The sequence below is a fragment of the Prionailurus viverrinus genome, chromosome C1 (genome assembly GCF_022837055.1).
Source record: "Prionailurus viverrinus isolate Anna chromosome C1, UM_Priviv_1.0, whole genome shotgun sequence".
NCBI lineage: Eukaryota > Metazoa > Chordata > Mammalia > Carnivora > Felidae > Prionailurus > Prionailurus viverrinus.
The window spans coordinates 30,034,305-30,060,113 of NC_062568.1; the positions used below are offsets into that span (position 1 = coordinate 30,034,305).

At 41.0% G+C, this 25,809-nt stretch overlaps 1 pseudogene; it reads right to left on the reverse strand.

Annotated features, from left to right (window-relative positions):
- The window catches only part of LOC125171585 (aldehyde oxidase 4-like), a 236,979-nt pseudogene that overhangs the window by 70,313 nt on the left and 140,857 nt on the right, over positions 1-25,809 (reverse strand).

Genomic DNA, 25,809 nt, shown 5'->3' on the forward strand with positions numbered 1-25,809 from the left:
TTGTGGCAAGATAATATTTGGAAATATTGGCTAATGTGCTTCCCCCTGGCCATTCCTCTCCCTATTCTTCAGGTGTAAGTTAGGGTGTTCCACACTCCTGGCCTTCAGAGTGGGTCCTTATGGCAAGAATGCAAAAAGAATCCAGTCTGGGCTCAAAACAGGCACTTGAAACTCTTGGCAGAGACATCAGAAACAAAGACAGGTGATGCTATGGACAGGGATGCCAAAGGCAAGTGTCCTCTCCTCATGTCCAGAATCTACTACAGGAAGTTTGTATTATCGGGTTCTTATAATTGAGTGGGGCTGAGTTTCTGCTGCCAGGTGGAATGGAGCTTGAGATAGAATTTAAGTCTGTATCTGTATCTCTACTTCTTTTTTCTTCCAAGTTTTTAATTAAATTCAAGTTAGTTAATATACAGTGTAGTACTGGCTTCAGGAGTAGAATTTAGTAGTTCATCACTTACATATAACACCCAGTGCTCATCACAACAAGTGCCCTCCTTAATACCCATCACCCATTTAGCCCACCCCCCACTTCTCCTCCAGCAACCCTCAGTTTGTTCTCTGTATTTAAGAGTCTCTTATGGTTTGCCTCCCTCTCTGTTTTTATCTTGTTTTATTTTTCCTTCCTTTCTCCTATGTTCATCTGTTTTGTTTCTTAAATTCCACATATGAGTGAAATCATACAGCATTTGTCTTTCTCTGATTTCACTTAGCATAATATGCTCTAGTTCCATCCATGTCATTGCAAATGGCAAGATTTCATTCTCTTTGATGGCTGAATGATATTCCATTACACACACACACACACACACACACACACACACACACACCCCATATTCTTTACCCATTCAATGGACATTTGGTCTCTTTCCATAAATTGACTACTATTGATAGTGCTGCTATAAACATTGGGGTATATGTGCCCCTTCGAATCAGCATTCATATATCCTTTGGATAAATATCTAGTAGTGCAACTGCTGGTCATAGAGTAGTTCTATTTTTAATTTTTTGAGAAACCTCCACACTGTTTTCCAGAGTGGCTGCACCAGTTTGCATTCCCACCAGCAGTGCAAAATTGTTCCCCTTTCTCTACATCCTCACCAATATCTGTTGTTTCCTACGTTGTTAATTTTGGCCATTCTGACAGGTGTGAGGTGGTATCTCACTGGTTTTGATTGTATTTCCCTGATGATGAGTGATGTTGAACATTTTTTCATGTGTCTGTTAGCCATTTGTATGTCTTCTTTGGAGACATATCTGGTCATGTCTTCTGCCCATTTCTTCACTGGATTGTTTTTTTGGGTGTTGAGTTTGATAAGTTCTTTATAGATTTTGGATACTAACCCTTTATCAGATATGTCATTTGAAAATATCCTCTCCCATTCCATAGGTTGCCTTTTAGTTTGTTACCTTTGCTGTGCAGGGTTATATCTTGATGTCCCAATAGTTCATTTTTGCTTTTGTTTCCCTTGCCTCTGCCAACATGTCTAGTTAGAAGTTGCTACAGACAAAGAAAAAGAGCTTGCTGCCTGTTTTACTTCTAGGATTTCGATGGTTTCATGTCTCACACTTAGGTCTCTCATCTAGTTTGAATTTATTTTTGTGTATGGTGTAAGAAAGTGGTACAGTTTTCCCAACACCATTTGTTGAAGAGACTGGTTTTTTTTTCCCCACTGGATATTGTTTCCTGCTTCATCAAAGATTAGTTAACCATATTGTGGGTCTATTTCTGGGTTTTTCATTCTGTTCCATTAATCTATGTGTCTGTTTTTGTGCCAGTACCATACTGTCTTGATGATTATAGCTTTATAACACATCTTGCAGTCTGGAATTGTGACGCCTCCTGCTTTGCTTTTCTTTTTCAACATTACTTTGGCTATTCGGGTCTTTTGTGGTTCCATACAAATTTTAGAATTGTTCTAGCTCTGTGAAAAATACTAGTGGTATTTTGATGAGGATTGCATTAAATGTGTAATTGCTTTTAGTATAGACATGTTAACAACATTTGCTTTTCCAGTCCATGAGCATGGAATGTTTTTCCCATTTCTTTGGGTCTTCTTTGATTTCTTTCGTAAGTGTTCTATAGTTTTCAGAGTACAAATTTTTTACCTTTTTGGTTAGGTTTATTCCTAGGTATCTTATGGTTTTTGGTGCAATTGTAAATGGGATTGATTCCTTGTTTTTCTTTCTGCTGCTTCATTATTTGTGTATATAAATGCAAAAGATTTCTTCTATATATCTATATATCTATTTTACATTTGTGTAATAGCCAACCTTACTGGGTACTCATGAATATGTCAAGGAAAATGCTTCCTTGTATTAGCACTTTTAATCTTCATGATAATCTTTAAGGTGGGAATAAAATTTCCATTTTACAAATGAGGGATCTGAAACACCTGGAGAAAGATACAGTCACATGTTTTGTACATCTGAGTCTGTGCCCTATCAAGTTCCTACCTTGTTTCCTCAACCCCCGGTGAGATAGAGAATAATCCTGTTTCCCTGGAATGCTAGAATATTTTACCCTAACAGAGTAATAAAGTTTCCACTGAACACGAAATAGAGTCAACTGCAGCTTTTACATGTCAGTGCAATTTCCCCTAGCTTTTATCCATCAAGTTTTCAAAAACTGTAAGGCCTGACTCTGGGTGCCTCTTAGCCATCCATCACCTGGTTTGGCTTAGTTTTATCACTCATGGGACATGCTTGGTAGGAAGATCTAGTATGACTCTCCTGAGGTGTGCTGGCAATTCCAGGTCAAGGCTATTTTGACTTTTTCAAGCAGATGGAGCTGCAATCTCTCTCTGTTGAGTAGAAATATGTATATATAGAACACCAGATGTTAGAGATTTAACAGCACACAGATTGTTCCAGAGCCACAGGAACATAAGCTAGTAACAATCCAGTGATGCAGTCACTCCTACCAAGTGAAAACGGACAATTATACCTGGGAGTAATAGTTCTTGAGCTCTTGCATTATCAGTAGGCTTGGACTTATTTGCTCAAAGACGTAAAACTATGGACGTCTCATTGTCTGGGTGGGAAGTCTCATCCTCCCCAGAAATGAAGGCCATGTTCAGAGCTCAGCTGCCTGGAAGGTGTGGAGAGCTCATCATAAAATCACCCTTTCTAGTCAGAAAGCACCAGTAACAAATCAAACACCCAGACAGAAAAAAAGGCTCCTTGGGACAGAATTGTCTAAAAGGTACTGCTTTCTTTCAACATTCCTAGTACTTTTGTCTAAAATTTACAATATGTTCTTGATTTTGTTTTTGAATTCTAGTTCATCTATAAAATGGAGCCCTCAGTTCTGCCACCAAGTGGCTAGCCCAGAATTCCATAGCATTCTTCTGCCATGTAGTTACCTACTCCAGGGGATGAAACAAACTTTCATATGGAGGGCTGGATAATATTGCCCTTCTCTTCTTCCAGTAAAAAAAAAAAAAAAAAAAAAAAAGGTTCTTGCAGCAATTCTCCGTGGGGCGTCAGACCTGAAAAATAGAGCAGGCCTCTCTCTCCTGGTACCTCACCTACCTCGATCCTTACCACCTCTCCTGCATGTCTGCAGACAGCTGGTCTCCTCAAAGGGCATTTCCATTGGTACATTCCATACTGTTGTTGTAACAGAATGGGTCTTTTTTAAGGCTTTTAGCTTTTGCAGTTGTGACAGGGCAAAGACTGATGAAGTAGGTGTCGTCTTCAGCACTCCTTCCTTCTCTCTCTCTACCTCTCCTAGGGAGGGGCATTCATCCTCCCCACTGATCTCTGTGCTTTCCTTTGTTAAGGACAAGCTGGGTAGTGGTGGAAAGGAAACAAAAGGAAGGCAGAGTTGGGGGAAAATAGACAAGCCCAACTAGGGCAAGAATTTGGTGGGTTTTGGAGTGAGACCAGTTGCAGGGCTTGTGAGAATTAGGAGGAAATAGGCTTTCTAGAAGTGTTGTGATAAGTCACAGATTTCATATATTTGGGGGCTCCCGTATTCGGCACATAGACATTTATAATTGTTAGCTCTTCTTGATGGATAGACCCTGTAATTATTATATAATGCCCTTCTTCATCTCTTGTTACAGCCTTCAATTTAAAGTCTAGTTTGTCTGACATAAGTATGGCTACTCCAGCTTTCTTTTGACTTCCAGTAGCATGATAAATAGTTCTCCATCCCCTCACTCTCAATCTGAAGGTGTCCTCAGGTCTAAAATGAGTCTCTTGTAGACAGAAAATACATGGGTCTTGCTTTTTTATCCATTCTGATACCCTATGTCTTTTGGTTGGGGCATTTAGTCCATTTACATTCAGTGTTATTATTGAAAGATATGGGTTTAGAGTCATTGTGATGTCTTTATGTTTTATGCTTATAGCGATGTCTCTGGTACTTTGTCTCACAGGATCCCCCTTAGGATCTCTTGTAGGGCTGGTTTAGTGGTGACGAATTCCTTCAGTTTTTGTTTGTTTGGGAAGCCTTTATCTCTCCTTCTATTCTAAATGACAGACTTGCTGGATAAAGGATTCTCGGCTGCATATTTTTTCTGTTCATCACATTGAAGATTTCCTGCCATTCCTTTCTGGCCTGCCAAGTTTCAGTAGAGATCCGTCACGTGTCTTATCAGTCTCCCTTTATATGTTAGAGCACGTTTATCCCTAGCTGCTTTCAGAATTTTCTCTTTATCCTTGTATTTTGCCAGTTTCACTATGATATGTCATGCAGAAGATCAGTTCAAGTTACGTCTGAAGGGAGTTCTCTGTGCCTCTTGGCTTTCAATGCCTTTTTCCTTCCCCAGTTCAGGGAAGTTCTCAGCTATTATTTCTTCAAGTACACCTTCAGCATCTTTCCCTCTCTCTTCCTCCTCTGGAATACCAATTATGCGTAGATTATTTCTCTTTAGTGCATCACTTACTTCTCTAATTTTCCCCTCATACTCCTGGATTTTTAAATTTCTCTTTTTCTCAGCTTCTTCTTTTTCCATAACTTTATCTTCTAGTTCACCTATTCTCTCCTCTGCCTCTTCAATCTGAGCTGTGGTCACCTCCATTTTATTTTGCAGCTCGTTAATAGCATTTTTTAGCTCCTCCTGGCTGTTTCTTAGTCTCTTGATCTCTGTAGCAATACATTCTCTGCTGTTCTCTATACTGTTTTCAAGCCCAGCAATTAATTTTATGACTATTATTCTAAATTTGCTTTCTCTTATATTGTTTAAATCGTTTTTGATCAGTTCATTAGCTGTCGTTATTTCCTGGAGGTTTTTTTGAGGGGAATTCTTCCGTTTCGTCATTTTGGATAGTCCCTGGAGTGGTGCGGGACTGCGGGGCACTTCCCCTATGCGGTCTTGAATAACTTGCGTTGGTGGGCGGGGTCACAGTCAGACCTGATGTCTGCCCCCAGCGCACCGCTGGGACCACAGTCAGACTGGTATGTACTTTCTCTTCCCCTCTCCGAGAGGTGGGATTCACTGTGGGGTGGTGTGGCCTGTCTGGGCTACTTGCACACTGCCAGGCTTGTGATGCTGGGGATCTGGCGTATTAGCTGGGTGGATCGGCAAGGTGCACAGGGGCGGGAGGGGCAGGCTCAGCTTGCTTATCCTTCGGTAATCTGCTTCAGGAGGGGCCCTGTGGCACCGGGAGGGAGTCAGACCCACCAGAAGTACAGCGTTCGGTGTTTGTGCGGTGCAAGCCATTTCCCTGGCAGGAACCAGTTCCCTTTGGGATTTTGGCTGGGGGATGGGCGAGGGAGATGGCGCTGGCGAGCACCTTTGTTCGCAGCCAAGCTGCGCTCTGTCATCCGGGGCTCAACAACTCTCCCTCCCATTGTCCTCCAGCCCTCCCGCTCTCCGAGCAGAGCTGTTAACTTATAACCTTCCATGTGTTAAGTCCCGCTTGCTGTCTGAACACACTCTGTCCGGCCCCTCCGCTTTTGCAACCCAGACTCAGAGGCTCTGCTCTGCCGGTGGGCTGCCCCTCCGCCCCGGCTCCCTCCCGCCAGTCCGTGTAGTGCGCACCGCCTCTCTGCCCTTCCTACCCTCTTCCGTGGGCCTCTTGTCTCCACTTGGCTCTGGAGAATCCGTTCTGCTAGGCTTTCTGGCGGTTTTCTGGGTTATTTAGGCAGGTATGGGTGGAATCTAAGTGATCCGCAGGACGCAGTGAGCTCAGCATCCTCCTATGCCACCATCTTCCCAGAAGCCACTCCCCAAGTCACAGATTTCAATTAACATTCTTCAAGAGACACAAAGTTTGGGAGACATATTAACATTACTTTTGGTTACCAGACTGCATTTCTTAGTGCTGCTTGGTACTCAGATCCATGGGATCAGGAAATCTGTCAGTATGCAAATCCAGTCACCCAGAACCAGAACATTTATTTGGATCCTAGTATACTTTGTTGGAGGGACAAACAGGTTCCATTGGGTGGACCCTGTGAGAGTGACACTATCTGTTATTGGCACTTCCCAGCTTAAGTCCCCCTCCTCTATCTCAGGACCCATCTACCTGCAATTCCTGAATTCTGACCTCTGGTGGGCTGCTGACATATCCCTCCCAGTTTAGGGGTCCATGAAAATGTTTTTCTTTTAAAATCAGAAGAAAAAAATGAATATAAATGAGACTGGGTTGTATGTTTGTTCCAGTACCATTGTAAAATACAATTTTCAATTTTTACAGAGGAAGGAACCAATAAAAACAAAAACCCTCAAAACAGGCTCCATCCTGTATTGCCTCCTGCGATCACACAGCCTACTACAATCTATTGGGAATGGTTAAATTCAGGGCTGAAACATTTGCAACTCTGCTTGCCAATAGACCTAAGCCAAATCTCCAACTTTGCTTTTAATAAAATCTGTACAGTAATTTGATCTTCATCTAACTCCTCTATTGCTCAATTGTCTTGCATCCAGGCAAACTCTTCAAATGCCAGCACATCAGCACAATCATTTCACAGCTCACATTCCCAGCTGCTTATTTCAGTGGGTCAAACCCATTCTTTTCACAAACCCATTCTTCTCACAAACTTCTGCTATTCTTGACATCTTTTCATTTGGCTAAATTTAATCCAAATAAAAGTTTTACTGCTTGAGGATTTCTACTTCATATGGACTCCTATGATTTGGGGGCCACTTTGTAGCATACAGAGCACCTAGAGAGATATGAGATTTCTAGGGCCTGATACAGGACTCTTTATATTTGGTTGTGCCCACCACAGCCTTTACTCTAATGACCAGGTCAAACACTTTCCAAATGGACTTCCCTTTTCCATTCAAGTCCCTCAAACTTGTGTTCCACAATGCAACTGGATTGACCCATTAAAACATAAACATAAATACATCAATGTCAATTGTGTGTGCCTAAAGCCCTTCAGTGACTTGCCCTGTATTTGGGGGCAAAAAACAAGATGCTAATATGGCCCACACAATCTGGGGGTCTGGCCTTGCCCCATGTAGACTCTCCATCCCACTGACGATGCTCCTTGCACAGACATCCCAGCTCTTGGACCACACCCCTCATTTTCCACCCCAGAGCCTTCAAGTGTGCTATTCCCCAGCACCATCAGCTGCTGTTCTTTCCCCAGTAATGCCTCCTTATCCTTTAAGGAATGTCATTACTGTTGCTCTCTCAGAAAGCTGTCTGACCCTCAAATCTAAAAGCACTCAATATCTTCACTGACCACTTTGTATTCCTTTGGAGCACTTATCAAAGATTGAGATGACATTTGCGTGTTTACTTAATGTCAACTCTTCCATTGGATCATAAACTCCATGTGGGAAGGGTCTATATTTGTCTTGTTAACTATATGTCTCCAATGTCTAGCACCACGCCTTGTTCAGTTATGACATTATAAAGATTTTTTTTTTTTAATGAATGACTAAATCCATACTATAATGAGATCTTTATAGTTAAGATTTTAGACTGGGTCTGCTATTGATTTCTTGTTCTTCCTTCTAATGATAAGCCTATGCAGTGTGGCTGAGAATAATCTGTATTTTTTCCAGACCCTCTTCTGTATGACCTATGTTGTTTTTGTCCTGCTATGAGTCCTACCATACATCCTACTATACTTAACGGCTCACAGTGTTCATCACAGTTCTTTTGCTTTTTGCTTTTGCACTTGCTCAAAGAAAAGTCATTAAGTATGAAATCTCTATCAGTGATTTCTACTGAATTCTTGGCATCTCTCCAATTTGCTTTGCAGCTTTCTGGATGTCTCTTTAACTTTCTAATGAAAAAGATTTCATGATGCTGTGGTTTTGTTTAATTTGAGCATCCTGTATCTGTGTTCTCTTTGGTAGCTTCATTCTCTCTGCAGGACCACACTCCATGACTGCAGTGGTGAGGGCACCTGCATTCTGGAATAACAATAAGAGTTTTTATTGAGTGCTGAATATGTGTTAGGCACTGTTCTAAGTATTAGCACATTTAATCCTCAGACCAAACTAATGAGGCAAGAACTATTATAATCCTCATTTATAGATCACTACTAAATATCAGGCCTCCCTAGGGACTTGTGAAGGCTATGACATTTCTGGGTAGCTTCATTAATGAAACCCCTCAACAAAAGAAATAATTAGGGAGTGGCTCAGGGAACCCATTTCCTCTCCTGCTCCCCTGGTGACTGTGGTACTGTAGGTAGATAATGAGAATATGGAATTTTCTTCTGGCTTGGAAGTAATTGCTACCTCGGTCAGTCACTCTCAAACGGGAACAGCTGCTTTCTGTTCAGCAAAAAGAAGTGGTATACACACATGGGCTAAAAACAAGGCAGATGTTTAGAAGCTGATGAACTTTTGTGTTTATCATATGGCACAGTAGTGGTCATAATAGGAACTCAAAAATGACTCTAATGAAGAAAATAACACAAGCAGGATAGGATCCTCAGTTTGGGTTCCTGGCTCATTTTCTGTGTTGAAGTCCATTCCTCCATTTTAACAGAAGATACAGAAATAATTAAATTCACACAAGAAGCTCAAAGATCAAGGGATGATGCTGGAAAATGGTTATTATCCTAACACTTAAACCATCAGAATGCAACAGGTAAGACATTTCTCGCTGGGCTTCCATGCACCATCACAACCAAGGAGCAGTTGGATTTTCTTGGCGGACTGTCTTTCCTGGGCATCTCTTCCCATATACTCCCTCCCGATATCTTCCTGGCCTCCTAACACTATCTTGCATCATGTACCTTATTCAACAATCCAAACCTACTGCCATGCCAGTAACTCTCACACTCAGTCCTCTGCTTTGTCTTGGGCCCTTTTATACTTCCTCTTCTTACTTATGCTTTGTTTTATTCTCCTCTGCTCATTAATGCTATGTCTCACGCTTATCTTCCCCCCACCCCAAGTTTGTTCCTAATTTCTTTTCTACTTATTTTTCCTTTAAACCACCATTTTTTAATTACAATGCTATCAAAATGGAAATTAATGATAAAAGATAAAAGACATCTAGCCACAGATAAATTTTAAATTCTAAACATTTAGGTTCAAAGAAGGAATAAAAACAGAAAATATAGACTTATAATAACAAATGGCAATGAAAAGGTTGTAGATCTATGAGATGCAACTAAGACTACATTAAGGGGGAAATTTCATAACATCAAATGTTTTTATTTTTAACCTAGAGTGAATAAAAATAAAAGAACTAAATTTTCAACTCAAGAAAATAGAAAAAGAAAAATAAGTCAAGAGAAAGTAAACATAGGTATATAAAAATAACAAAAGCAGAAAAAAATTTAGAAAAAGAGAGAGTAGATAAAACTAAAACTTTTTTTTGAAAATCTAACAATTTCACTAGCTAATAAGTCTGTTTAAAAAAAAGAGAAAATTCAAATAAACAAAATTAGGAATAAGAACTAGGATATAGCTATTATATGGGGTGCCTGGGTCACTCAGTCAGTTGAGTGTCCAACTCTTGATTTCAGCTCAGGTCATGATCCCGGGGTCATGGGATTGAGCCCCATGCTGGGCTCTGTGCTGACCATGGAGCCTACTTGAGATTCTCTCTCCTTCTGCCCTCCTCCCCCTCTCATGCTCTCTCTTAAAAATAAACAGTTAAAAAAAAAACTGGATATAACCATTATGTTCAACTTTATGCTTATAAATTTGCATTGCTTGTACTACTAAAAATGTAGGACAAAGGCACTTCAATGGAAAAATAGCTGTCTATGATATCTAGATACCACGGAGAACAATTTAGCCATTAAAAATAATGAAGAATTTGGGACACCTGGTTGGCTCAGTGGTTGAATGTTGGACTCTTGATTTCAGCTCAAGTAATGATCTCAGGGTTGTGGGATCAAGCCCCATGTCAGGCTTTGGGCTGAGTGTAGAGGCTGCTTAAGATTCAATCTCTGTCTCTCTCCCTCTCTGCCCCTCCCCTGCACTCTCTCTCTTTCTCTCAAATTAAAAAAAAAAAAAAAAAAAAAAAGGATTCCTAGAGTCTTCTTTCCCTGTTCAACCTGCTTACTTTGGACCCTTGGCCACTGCTTTCCTTACGGTCCTCTTTGATGGTGTCCTTGGTCTCCTTACAGTCTTAATAGCCCTTTTATCATCAAATCCAGCAAATCTTCCACTTGAAACTTGTTAACAACTCAGTAGTCAGTTTAAGAATGTTTATTTCTGAGGGGTTTAAATGTGTGTGTATGTTCAAAACATACAAGACACAGTTTGTGCCCTCAAGAAACTGACAGTTGCATATAATGATTCAGTAAAAACAACAAAGCAAGATCTTATTAAGTACCTCAAAGCAAACTTGTAAGGTTGCTCTGAGGCTTCAGGTAAGTAGAGCATATGAAAATGCTCTGTAAACAGGAAGTGACATGCAAATATTGGTAATTATTATATTTGTTGTTGTTTTCCTTGTTATAGTTGCAACAAAAACTCCTGACAACCTGCATAGTATGTAAACTGTCTCCCTAATTTCAAACTCTTGCTTAGCCTGTCACCCTTTTCACCCTTCCTATAACCCATAAGACCTACCCCATTGTTGAAAATGATGGATGTAGAAGAAAGAGCACCCCAAAAGACAAAGGTGAAAGGGAACGAGGGGGAATTTAAAAAGGACTTATTGAGTTGAATGGGTACATGGCAACACCATTTGTAAAATCAGATATTTGTATATATAAAAATTGGATAAAAAGAAGTTTTATCTTTTATAGTTTGGTATTTGAACATTTATGTTAGAATACTCCATACTAGACAGTTTTTGAATATGCTTTGGATACTAAAAATATTATGTATTAATGCCTTTTGAACTTAACCTATAAGTATACGGGCTCCAATTATTTGGCCATTCTCACCTTAACATAGTGTATCTATTTTAGTAGTAAATACAAACCAATCTTCATTGGCACACACGTAGGGAAAAAAATTCAATGAACAGAATGAGGCTAAACATTAGTGTGTTGAAGCTAATGATGGCAAACATTTCCACAGGTTTTATGTAATTATTTCCATAGTTTCTTCACATTCATCTCCAAAAATCATCTTAGGAGGTGACTGCTTTATCTAACATTTTACTGACTGAATTCATGATTCTTTGATAACTTATAGCCTTAGAAAGTCCATCAAACTGTCAACTTGTATATTAAAATAAACAAGTATTTGCTTTTTAGTCACAATGGATTATCATTGATTACTCCAGTATTTAAGACAGACTAATTGTTAAACGCTCAATAAAATTATTTTAGCCATAGCATCATAAGTAAGAAACTCTACAAATAGCAAGCAAATAACAAACTCTTTCCCTTCTCCCATTTTTCCTAAGAATAGAAATGTTATGATGTAGGCTTTCATTTTCTTTATAAAATCATCATGGAAGTACCACCTACAATTGAAAAAATTCTATATTGATTTTATTGAATTAAATACCATGTTTTTTGTTGAAACCCCAGGAACATAACTGCTAATACATTTAACTAGAGATTGCATGATATTTTAAAAATGTGTAAATATGAAAAATTTTGCAAATATGAAATATGAATATTTAAGAGTTGCCCCAATTTTTTATACATTTGAGGTAGAGATGTTTATACTACACTTGATCTTAGCTAAAAGGCCGAGAAGCGATTGGAGATGTTTATACTAAGGACCTGCCTAGTGTTTAAGTCATTCAGAAAATCAACTTTTGTTCTTGAGCCCCAAATTTATGCAAAACATTCAGAAGACAAGAAATATGATTTAAAAGCAGTAAAAACTTTTAAAACAACTCACTGTAATTAATTAGCAGTAAAATTTCTTCTTTTAAACATTTCATCTATTTCTAAAAAATTATTTAACTTCTATAAGCTTATTTTCTCTCTTTAAAAACAGATTCATCATTTTTGTGGAAAAATTAAAAGGATTCCTAATTCTTTGACATACTATAAAGCAGAGATTAAATGTACACAATACCTACTCTAGCTAAAAAGAAATTATATAGCAGTAAACTTAGGGAATCAATATGTTCAAATAATGACAAATGTACTTATTTAACAATTCTCTTCTGTTTTATCTTCTATTTAATTTTTTATTAAAAATTTTTTTTCAATATTTACTTATTTTTGAGAGACAGAGAGAGACAGAGCGCAAGTGGGGAAGGGGCAGAGAGAGAGAATCTGAAGCAGGCTCCAGGCTCTGAGCTGTTAGCACAGAGCCCGATGGGGGGCTCAAACCCATGAACTGTGAGATCATGACCTGAGTCAAAAGCAGATGCTTAACTGACTGAGCCACTCAGGTGCCCTTTAGTTTTTTATTTTAGATAGAGCATGAGTGGGAGGGAGAGGGGCAGAGGGACAGAGAGAGAGAGAGTAATTTAAGCAGGCTCCATGCTCTGCTTGGAGGCCAACCCCAAACTCTGGGATCATAATCTGAGCTGGAACCACATCAGATGCTCAACCAGCTGAGCCACCCAGGCAACCCTGATCTTCTATTTTATATCTTTTGACATTAGTATCAAGTTATATGAGGTTCTTATTAGCATGAGCAAACTGCAACCACTTCAGAAACAAAAATTATTGAGTTTAAGTAAGAGTAGACTTTTATCAAAATTGAAACAAAGGAAAAAATTACCAAGGGCAGAGAATACTCTGTAGGCACATCCTATTTACCCATGATGATTATTAAAAAATGTGTAGAGCCTGTTTAAAAAATAGTGTATAAAACAAAGGAAAAGCCTCATAAAATCTTGTGATTTTTCCTTTTCTCATGTGAGCTTGTTTGCAAATTTAAAATTTCAGTTAGTTTTTTTCCCATAAGAAGTAAAATAGAGTAAAAGCAAAGTCAAATTAGCATAATGTTATTTTAAGTTTAAAAAAAGCTCATCTTTTTAGTTTCCAAAGAACCAAAAACGTACGTAGTCTTAAAAAGCAAGTAGCCACTGGAGGGATATGGAAACTGAAGGATTCAGTATGAAATTAGGAGCAAAAAGCTAAACACACAAGTAAAACAATTTATATTTGGACTATCAAATTCTTCCTTTACCAATCTTTTATCTAAATAAGGGAAGATTTACAAGATGGACAATTGGAATTCACTAATATTGGGTAGGGTCAAAATTTATCTAAAAAGTAAATTTGTATTTATTGCACAGAATAGAATTTTCTGAAATTTTTCAGTACTTGTCTGCTCATTAGAAACCAAAAGCATAAGATGATGTCTCCATAGTACAGTTTTAATAGACATTTTCTGGGTTTTAAATCTTCCCTTTATACCTTTATACATACAAAGGGGCATGATAAGAAAAGTCAATCACAGACGGCCTTTTTCACTGTTATTCACCTTAGCTTAGCTCAGTGGGGTCATTACATGTAAACAAAACAGGCGTAACAAATTTGCAAACTTCCAGCTGATGATACTCTCTGCATTTCACATTTTGTAGGTGGCAGTCATTTGAGGTTTCTTTTCTGGTGATCTTTGTATACAAAGATCAGAATTTTGTTATCTAAGTTCAATACTTGTTGGTATGGGAAGAGGGTGAATGTAATCTGGAAACTGGCCCTTGAAGGTGGTAAAGCATACAGATCTGTCACGTGGTTCATTCAAAGTCCTGAGCAACAACAAAACTCACCATTTAAGTGACAAATTAGCTCAACCAGCACACACCAGCTGTACTCACCTTCCTGGGCAGCTCCAGCTCTTCAGGCTATTCCTTCCAGGTTCTTCTTTATTGATTTCCTAGGTCCAGCCCACCACCTTGTTCTGTACAAAGCATACCAAACGAATACACCGGAAATTAGGACAGCCCTTCTGCAATAGTGAAATACTTTGTCCAGTATTCTGAGGGAGGCCAGGCTGCTGGTGAGAAGATCCTCAAATGAACACTGCCAAGGTTTTCTCCTTGCTCAGTCTCAAGGAAGGAGATAGACCTTTCCTACACTTGGGAAACCGGGTATCTGTTTCAATTAAACTCCTTTTACCTGCATTGAGCAGGCACTAGGTGAAGAAAAATCCATTTCCTGAAAGCAGAATATACATTGGTTGGCATTTGCATCATTAAAACACAAATGAATTGCATAATATTTACTCTGAGTTTCTGAAAGTTCAACAAAGGGGTTCAAGAAACATCTGAAGCTATTTGAGGCACTTTTCTTTATGCAATGTATTCCTTTGGCTCCTGTCATGTACAATTTTCAGTTTCTGTTTCCTACCAAGATGCTTCCCAAGAGATACTGAATGTACTGCAGAAAACAGTCCGAATGGCCTGAACATATTTAACTTAAACTCTCTTTGCACAAGGATAAATGCCACCCTTTTCTCCTTGGGGTGACAGACCTCAAAGACAGGTCAGGGGTGCTCTTCACAAGGATGTCCTGGGGGCAGCTCCGAGGAGTGGCCGCCACTGGGCCTCACCGCCACCCAGTCTGGTCCCTGAGAGCGGGCCACTGCTTGGCCCAGAGCTGGCATAGCAAGTAGGGGAGGCGGCGCCACCCGGTCAGGTCAATGGCGCCGGCCGTGTGTGCCCAACAGCCATGGTTTCTGCGTAGGGCACCTGTGCACGTGGGTGCACATGGGCCTCCACATGCCTGGTTGCCTCCCCTCCCCACATGGGGTCGGTGTCCTAGCCTCAAGGATCCTCCTCCCCAAGCTGGTGTGGTGGGAGGGATGGACTGCATTCCCTTGGACTTTCTCTGAAAGAGCAGACTGTTCGTGGATCCTCGTGGCAGCGGCAAGTGTCAGTTGAACTGAGCAGAAATGTTTCTGGGCACGCATTGATCCCACCTGGGCACTAGGCGCCCCGCCTTGGCGGGCTCCGACCGATGGGTGAGGTGGGGTGTTTGGGCACCAGGAGAACCTGGGTCAGAATGGCCAGTTGCCATTGTGGTAGCCTTACGGGTGTGGTAAGAGCAAGGGACAGCGAGAGCCAAGAGGGCTCCAGGCTCCATCTGGCCACTGAGCACCCCTAGATTTGGGGGCACATTAACAAGAGGCTTTGTACAGTTTGGAGCGTCTTCATCCAAGCCAGGGTTAATATGATTGTGTGGTTTCAGGCCAATAGAAGAAAGGGTTTTAAAGTAGGTGTGTATGGGAGTGGGGTGGGGGGGCATAAAGTAAGGGACTTCTTAGGGCCTTTAGAATCTTGCTAGTGGTAACCCCTTCCCTCTGGCAAGCTGGGCTGTGTCTGAGGGGGTGCTCCTGCTATGACTGTGTGCACAGAGCCGCATCACTCCACCCTTAGTTTCAAGGCGGTTAGTGCTTCCTGCCCCTACTCCTACCCTCAGCCCCTACTCCTTCCCTGAGCTGTCCTTGACTCATTCCTTCCTTTCTCCTTCCTTCTTATTTTCTTCTCTTTCCATCTCTCTCCTCCCCTTCTACATTTTCCTTTTAATTCCCTCTCTGCAGTTTCATACTCTGGTGAGTTTTATCCAGTCTCATGGCTCTGATTACTAATTACACGCATGACTCCTAAATCTGTCTGCAGCCCAGACCTCTTGCCAATCCTGAATTAACTGTCTGTTGGGTAAATCCCTTGGCTGACAACCAGGCTATAAATCTAAAATCAAATTCACCTTTCCTTTGAAAGCAGGCTCCTCCTCCTGTGTTGCTGTTTCTGGTAAGGTTACCACTTTCCCCCAGTCACCTGAGTACAAACTTAGACTTACCTTTGACTTCTGCCGTGTCTACCTCATCCTGTCAGAGGGCAGGGGCTGTTGCTTGAATCTCTTTCTATTCCTGCCAGCACTGTGGGTGCTCAAGCCTTTGTCACCTCTGGACTATTACAGCAGTGTAGGGGAGGAAAACTTTCCTTTTTTTCCTGCTAGGTTCTTTGGCTGGTCAAATAATTAAACAAGACAGATTAACAAGAGAAAAAGATTTTAATTTTGCATGTATGGGAGCTCATAGAAATATTGGATTCAAAGAAGTGACCAAAGTCAGCAGCTTTTTATACCTTTTAGAAGAAATTTATGAAGAGTTAACAAGACAAAAGTTTGGACTTGGGGTAGCAAATTAATGAAGAAGTAACAAGGTTTGTTTATACAGTTTTCTCAGTCCTGAATTCTCTCTCTCTGGTGATAAAGATGCCTTCTACTCTCCAGGTGTAGAAAGTGCACCCTTCATAAGAAAAATTTATTTCCTGCTTTGAGGTGTACAGAGAAGGGTCAGAGTGGCACATTTTGGGGCAGCCTGCTCTGGACCCCATCAGTAGCTTTCCAACTGTTATCTCTCATGTAAATTCATGCTATACCTTCCACCAGAGTAAATCTCCCTGATTATGTAATTTCCTTGATAAAAACCATCAGAAGTCTTCACTGTGGACAGAATAAAACTTGAACTTGTTAACTTATATTTAAGAGTATCTATGATCTGATCCAGGCTAGTTTTCCAGTTTTCTATCCACATTTCTCCCATTGTCTACCTCCAGCCAAACAAAATTATCTATGTTCTGATAAATATCTGGATCTCTTCTGACCTCCATCCTTAGCTTCTGCATTTTCATCCACCTGGAATTGCTTTTCTTTTGTGCCCCTTTGTTTAGATCTTACCATTAACTGGGATGTCATCTTCTCCTCACCTTCTACAGGACTACATCTGGGCTGCATCTTTTTAACTTGTGTTGCTTTCATAAGACCATATATAATTCAATTCAATTATAAGCTTCACAAAGTGGGATCTGGGACTTAATTTCACCATTTCTTAAATGCCTGGCCACAAGTTTTAGTTGCTCCCTAAAATTTTGTTCAATAAATACATGAATGCTTTATACATCTCAGCCTGCTTTCTGCTCCCCTCTTTTGCCTTAGATCTTGAAGAATGAGTTTAGCAGTTTAAATCACAAAAACTACTGCAATACAATTACTGATTGATTGCCACATACCTTTATGCATCAAGAACTGTATGAAGTTTTTTCACAAGCATCTTAAGATGGATCATTGTTGAATCAGGTCAGGTTTGAGCACGCCTAGTAGCTAAAGGAAGTTTCTGCTGACACTAAATTGGAATAATGGGTTGGTTAGTGTTCATAACATCCTGCCAAACTTCAGGCAGCTTTTTCTGCCACTGTGACTCATTCAAACATCTTCCCCTGCTCACTTCTCCATGATGGTGGTGTAGACTAGAATAATCAGAAGACATAAGGACTGGCTGGCCAGTAATCATCATGGTCATGATAATAACCATTGCTAACATTCATTTTGTTGTCAACATGTGCCCCTGCCCTGTGTTAAACACTTTTACAGTTAAGCTCATTTAATATAGGGGCTCTACTAGGTAGCTACCCTACTTTCTCTGTCTGATAAATGCGGAATCTAAGGCATAGATAGGTCAAAAACTTGTCCAACTTAACAGCTGGTTTAACTGGCAGAGCTGGGATTTGAATCCAGTCATCTGATTTTAAAGCTACCATGTCACTCAAACCTTTTCCATTCAGTCAGCATTTTCTGAGTATTGAAGCTCAGTGATGGAGGAAGAAGAGATAAGACATGCTGCTGGTTCTAAAGCTTGTAACCTAGCTGGGGACAAGAGAGAATTAGAAACACACTGAGTGAGCAAACATCTCTCAGTCCTTGGTGCTCCCTCAGTATGTAGTCCCTGGTACTGGGAAGATTGTATGGCCACTGCCTGTTTCTGTTTTTCCACCAGATAGTGGCCTCCTTGGGGCCAGGACTTACGTCCTTTGGATGGTTCTCTCTTGCCCCAGCACTTCACGTGGATTGGGCACATAGACTGTTTGTGGAGCTGAACCAAACACAAATATAACAGGGAGGCAGATGCGGGCCAGTCAGTCTGGCTGAGTCATTAGGAGGATTCAGGGAGGGGGGGCAACTTGAAGGATTGAGGGATGAATGAGGTTTAGAGACTGTTATAGACTGAATGTGTCTCCCCCAAATTTATATGTTGAGATCCTAAATCTTAAGGTAATAGTATTGGAAGGTGGGGCCCTCAATAGTCCATGAGGGTGGAGCCCACATAAATGGGATTTGTGCTTTTTTATAAAAGAGAACCCAGAGTGCTCCCTCACCCCTTCCACCATGTGAAGACAGCATGAAGACAGCTCTCCATGAACCAGGAGGCAGCCTTCACCTGACAGAAGATCTGCTGGCACCTTGATCTTGGGGTTTTCAGCCCTCTAGAACTGTGCGAAATAAATGTCTGTTGTTTAAGCTTACCCAGTCTCCTCTGGTACTTGGTTATAGCAGCCCAAACCAATGGAGACATTGCTTCCTTTGCTATTTTTTCTCCCTTCCCCTCCCTTCTCCCCTCTTCTCTTCTCTTTTTTTAAGCAACCAAAGTGTGGATCTTCTTTCCTGGCCTCCTACAGCCACTAACTAACTGCCAGCGAGGCTGACTCTTATCTTTTTTTCTCAGGTCAAGATGTAGTAGGATTGTCCAGAGCAGGGCTGTCCAATAGAACTGTAATGTAAGCCACAGATGGAGGGCACATATATAATTAAAAATGTTCTAGTAGCAACACTAAGAAAACTGACACAGGTGAAATTAATTTTAATAATATTTTACTTAACTCAATATAGTCAATATTATCATTTCAACATCTGATCAATATAAAATTATAAATGAAGTATTTCACATTTTTTTTTGGTAACATATCTTCAAAATGCAATGTGTATTCTGCACTTAATAGCACATTTAAGTTTGGACTAGCCTCTTTTATGTATTTATTTTTGTATTTTTAATTTATTATCTTTTAAAATTTACATCCAAGTTAGTTAGCATATAGTGCAACAATGATTTCAGGAGTACATTCCTTAATGCCCCTTCCTGTTTAGCCCATCCCCACTTCCACAATCCCTCTAGTAACCCTCTGTTTGTTCTCTGTATTTAAGACTCTGTTATGTTTTTTGTCCCCCTCCCTTTTTATATTAATGACTAGCCTCATTTCAAGGGCTCAGTAGTGACCTGTAGCTTATATCTATCTATGGTATTGAACAGTGCTCGTCCTGAGCCATAGGTGGGGCTTCCCAACCTTTCTCAGGTCTTGCCACTCTTAGGAAGTAATAATATTGTGCAGCACAATATTGGGGTAAGTGGAGGACTGTGGCTGAAGGTTGTGAACAGCTCAAAAGATCAAGGCCTGGATGGGAAGCATCATTTCTCAGACCTTTAAAATGCACATTTCCTGGGGCACCTGGGTGGCTCAGTTAAGCCTCCTACTTAGACTTCAGCTCAGGTCTTGTTCCTGTTCATGGGTTGAGCACCACCCCCTTACAGCTCTCAGCAGGGACCCTGGTTTGAATCCTCTGTCTCCCCCTCTCTCTGTCCCTCCCCAGCTCAAGCTTGTGTACTCTCTTTCTTAAAAATAAACATTAAAAAAATAAATAAAATCCATATTTCCTTTTGATAAATACAGAAAGCTTTTTTTCTTCCTATTTGAACATTCACATGGATAACTTTCGTTTTCTGAATGAAGGCGTTCTATTGAACTTGTGAATTTACTTTTAAACTGACATAGATGTTTCCTGCCCCTACGTACATTAGGCAGCTCTGAAGGAATTGCAGAGAATTAACAAGACAAGGAGGGACCCTATACCAGCTCTGCAAACGGATCCACACAGGCCATTTGAATTGGCACTGGTGTGGCTAGACTATTGTCAAAGTTGGGGCCAAGCCCCTCTCCCTGTGAGCTTGCAGTCATAGCGTCTGTTTTGATGAAGAACACAGAAAACCCCAGAAACACTTCTGACTCTCCTAGGCCCTGAGTGCAGAGAAGACAAAATTTAAGGAGAGAATTTTTAATAAACACACCCAGCCCATGGGGGGTGGGCACTGACCTGATTTAGAAAAGCATCTGAAGGGGTCCCTCTCCCTTGGCAGACCACTGCGAAGGCACTGAGTGGGAACTCTTGTTCACTGCTCCTGCCTGGCCCCGTGACTAATCCATGCAGGAGCTTAGCGACTGTTTGTTGAATAAATACACCATTAATTCAACACGTATAAGTCCTGGCTGACAGTCTCTGGCCTTTTCTAAATCACTGCCTGCCTGGGCTCATTCTTTTTTTTTAAGATGATGGTGTTTTCAACTCTCCCTCATGACCAGTTCCAAGGCAGCTTTGAGTTCTGCTGCAGAGATTGGTTTCTACTTGTAAGAATTCTCTGGGCCCTGAAGGAGCTCTGTTCTGGAGGAGTGTAGGCCCAGGCAGTAATTCAGAAGCTGGCCCAGCTCATCAAATGGCAAGAGACTGTCAGGCCTGGAGTGCAAATGCCCCAGGAGACAGTGTGGGTGGGGTTGGCAAAGCTGGCCAAAGTTTTAGGGATTATCCACAGCAGGATCTGAACTGTTAAAAGATAAGGAGGGTTTAGGAACATCTTGCTTTTTGATTATACTTCTAGTCTGGCCCATGCCAGAGATTTATCTTCTGTACTTCAAATTTAGAAAATAAAAGACTTTAAAAAGCTTTTCCCAAAGTATAAACTTAGAGTACTATAATAATGAGTCAATGCTTTTTCAAAATATACAAGCTCCTTCCTGGAGATTTGATGTATCCCATTGGTATGTGGGGCCTGCCATTGAAAGTCTCTGCATTAGATATCCCCTGGGGCCTATTCTAATTCTGATAGTATATGTTTCTAGGTCCTTTCCGATTGCCAATTGCTGCTGATGCCCCCACCCTGTCCTTTTCCTGGTAAGGGGTGTTTTTCTTTGACATCTATCTCTCACCCTGTAGGCTTTTCCTCTCTGTCCACCCCCTACCATGGTGACTAAGGCATTCCCACTGCCCGGGTCCCTACCCCCCATCCTGCTTCCTCATCCCCAAATTCCTCACCTCTTTACAAATCTTCTTCTCAAGATGAAATCTATCTAAGTATCCCATAACCAGGACCCTGTCCCTGTATCAGGGACACTCATTTGTCCTGTTCTCTATTGAGAGCACTGTCTCCCATTCTGCCTGGCTGTACAGGTTGACTCCTGAACAAGGGCTTCCAGGCAGTGGGGTGAAATCCAGCTCCCCAGACTGACCTGTGAGGAACATATCCACCTAGAGGAAGGGAGCCTTTTACTAATGTACCCAAAGATGATCTATGGGCTACGGCAGCCCTGCTGTGGTGGCCAGACCCTCCATGGTCCTGCCCTGACAGAGCTTAGATCTAGGATAGAGAGATACAGTGAGGAAATAAGCAGACACAAAGTGTGCTTAGAACTGGGGAAGGGCAACAAGGAAAAAGGAAAGAACAACCATGATACCTACATAAGGTGAGGGGACAGAGCTGGCTTCCTGAGGAAGCGATATTTACACTGGCATCTAAGAGGTGAGAAGGCATCAGTCAGGGAAGAGGGGAGGGGGTGGGAGGGGAAAACCCAGCACAGAGGCAGTATAATGGTTATATTTGTGCATCAGCTTGCCTAGGTTATGTTACCCAGTAGTTTGGTCAAACAGTCTGTGAAGGTATTTTGCAGATGTGATTAACATCTACAATCAGTCGACTTTAAGTAAAGGAGATTACCTCTGATAATGTGGATGAGCCTCAAAATCAGTTGAGAGCCTTAAGAGCAAAAACTGAGGTTTCCCAGAGTAGAAGGAACTATTCTGCTGCAAAACTGTACCATAGAAATCCTACCTGACTTTCTAGGCTGCTGGCCTGCCCTACCGATTTTGGACTTGTCAGCGCCACAATTATGTGAGCCAATTCTTTAAAATAAATATCTTTATGTGTGTGTATGTAAGTATATGTATGTATATGTGCATGTGTGTGTATATATGTATGTTTGTACATGGATGTATGTATATTATGTGTGAATTATATATATGTGTGAACATATATTATAAATGATTATATAATATATATGCAATATATATTACATAATATATATTATATATTTTCACATACATATATACATACACATACATCCATATATGTACCCTGATGATTCTGGTTTTCTGGAGAATCCTGACTTATGCAGGTGGCAGGTGCAAAGCTCTTGAGGGAAGGAGACGATGGGTCTGAAGAAGGCTGTGTGGCCTGAGTGTGGTAATCATGGCACAAGAAGCCTTGGGAAAGATTGGCAGGACAGAACATGCAAACCATGTTAAGAATTATGTGTTTTATTATCAGTGCAAGGGAACTCATCAAAGGATTTTTACTGTGAATTACATAACCTTCTCCTCACTCAGGTACTCTGTAGCTAATCTATTGCCTAAGGGATCAATCATGCCTTAACTCACATAATACACCTAAGACATCCTTCGAGCAGTTAGTGACTAATGTTGGGAATTAGCAGGCAGGTGGGGAATTTATTTTGGCTCAGGAAAGCCTCCAAGGGCTTTCAAATGACATTAACAGGTGGCTTATTACTTTACCTACACTGGCTCAATCAGGTCCCCAATGACCATGGGGCAGGCCTGTCCTCAACAGCAGTCAAGTCTTCTATGCAGCTGCAGGTACACAGGCTCACCACCACCTCCTGCAACCCATGCACACACAGGGCAAGCCAGAGTGTTGCAGGTAGGTGGGAGGGATCCTATTGTAATTCTTAACACCTGCCTTCTGCATGATGCCACCAGTGCCTCTCCATATATATTCTGTTGAATTCTGTCCACAACCCTGGTAAATGAGGTCCCTGCATTCCCAAGTGTCCTGCATATAGTCAGATGGCTACATGTGGTGGAAGTCCTCAGGGTTCAGGCTGAAGCCTTGCAGCCCCATGCCTCAACTATCTGCATATGAGAGCAAGCAGATACTAGCCCACTGGGCAGTTTCCAGGGCTGGGAGGCTTCACAAGGTGAAGAGACATGGGGTAGAACAGGGCCCTGGAGGGGGCATTCATTGTAGCCTGAGGTTTGTTCTTTAACCCACCAGACGCCTAACTGGATCAGACCTCTAGAGTTGATTGGGCCCTCAGAAGACTGCTTACATTCCCTCAGAAACTGCTTTATAATGCTACTACATTAATTTACAAGGGGAAACCAGACTGTTGGGCCAGTGAATTCTTCCTGCAGGTAAATTTACAGGAGAAGTCAAACTGTGATCAAAAGTGTCCTTGGTGGGCTTAGAATTAGTCAGAAGTATAGCAGTGATATTTCACTCTAGCCATAGAGAAACCTGATGGGCCGTGTGGATCAGGTTTATGGCCCAAATACCATACAACAGGTGCTTGATGTAAATATTTATTGAATGAATAAAAGAATGAGTAAGCACCTGTCTAGGAAGAGCTTGCTTATTAGTGATAACAAGAACATAAGTAGCATTAGCAGCTAACACTACTATCGGTTGACCATGTGCAGGCACCACCAAGCCTTTTACATGGGTTTCATCCTTCGGTCCTTGTGATTCTGTGGGGCAGAAACTGCCATTATCCTCATTTCAGATAAGGAAACTGGGACTCAGAGCAGTTAGGTAACTGACTACCCAAGGCTAGAAAGCAATGGAGCTGCGACTGGACCCAAAACAGTTGCATTCCCGAACCTTAAGCCACATGCACTATGTGATTTAGCACTGCTCTCCTTGAACAAAGCTGCATTTACACTACCTAGTCTTTCCTCTCTGAGACCCATTTGGTATAGTTGGTCATGACTCACTCCTTCCATAGACCTACTTTTCTTTACATATGTAAATACTATTTCCTCTGAAGAGTGGTCATATTTGCTGATGTGCCTGGCTTTTCCTACATGGGGATTTCTCTAGGCTACATGGGGATTTCTCTAGTCTCATTTTTTGGCCACTCTGCTCTGAGTGATATTACAGGTATCCACCTGTCTCTATTACACAGAGCTTCTTTATTCATTTCAAGGGCTTCCCCCTTTCTCCTGGTTGGCATGTAGCAACTATATAATTTAGTGCTGCACCAGGTGAGAAGTCCAACATCTAAGACAGGTTGTGAAGGCCAGTCCATCTACACATAAGAATGAAGAGTCCCAGGGGGTGAAGAATGCTCAGGAAAAAGATACAGATACCTCCCAGGGCAAAAGGGAAGGAAAGGATAGATGACAGGTTGATAATCTCAGCTGTCCAGTGAGGTCCTCCTCATTCTCCTCTGTCCTATGGCCTGGATGGGTATGGGGTTGGGTGCATAGGGAGAAGAGGAAAGTAGGAGACAGTGGTGTATACTGTACTGAACTAGGAGGTTTCTTGTAACCTATACATGTTTTGGTTGAAAAATGCACACCTCAAAAAACAAAAAACAAACAAACAAAAAAAGGAAACAACTGAAAGAAATTGTGATCCATCATTATGACATTTTCCCTGTGTATATTTCAAAAGGTCACAATGATTGGAAAGGAGGTTCCTATCAAATGGAATGTCAGTCTTTAAAACTTAAAAACACTCTATTTCTAGGATCTGGAATAGGTACCTAGTTGTTCCTCTTGTAAGTTCCCTGGAGGAAGTAGAGTGCAAGAACCATGGGTCACCTTCACAGGCCTGAATAGTTCCAGTGGCAGTCCTGCCTTGTCACATGTTTACAGAATTTCATAGAATTTTATCTAGAACCCCTGTGATCCAGTCCACATAGAACTATGCATTTTCTGAAACAGATTATTTTGATGATATGAAAATATGTTTTGGCAAAATACATTAAGACATTAAAATTTTTATTTTAAGGAAGTCTGTTTAAAAGAAGAAAAAACTTAAGTGGCAACACAAACCCAAATTTCTGAGTAGCCTGTCCTTTTATGAAACCATGCACATGAAATGATTACTCCTTCTGAAACTTGTTCTGGAATGGATTTAAGTTCATGATGCTTGTTAGGGCTGAAGAAGAAGGCTATGTATCACACTACGTTCTATGTGAGATAAACGTACTGGGATTGCACTTGACCTGGATACAGGATGTGGACACTGCATGGCAGTGTTTCCTCACACTTTTTTGGCCCTAATTCAATGTAAGATACACATTTTACTTTTTACCAGTACACTCACTTATGCAATATGTGCACACACAGATATATAAGAAACACATCACTTCCCTTACTATTTGTATAGCATTTTGATATTTTTTTTTATACCTGGGTGACTCAGTTTGTTGAGTGTCTGACTCCTGATTTCTGTTCAGGTCATGATCTCACAGTTTGTGAGATGGAGCCCCACATCAGGCTCTGAGCTGAGTGTAGAGCCTGCTTGGAATTCTCTCCCTCTCTCTCTCTCTCTCTCTCTCAAAAAAAATGGTGGTTGTTACTAGTCTATTAACTTTATAATCCTCTAATAGGCACTCTACTCAGAAGCTTACCTGAGAAATTTTACCCAAGGGAAAGGAGAGGGCAAAGGAAAGAAACAATCTCTATCTTTGTCTAGGAAGTAGAGTGTAGTGAACTCTACACTTTTTGTCAGTAAAAATGGGGTGATGACGTGGATCTGGGGGTCAGTCATAGATTTGATTTGATCAGAGACAGAAAATAAATCAACCTATCAAATGGAATGTCAGTCTTTAAAACTATGGAAAAATCAAATGGAAGATCAGATT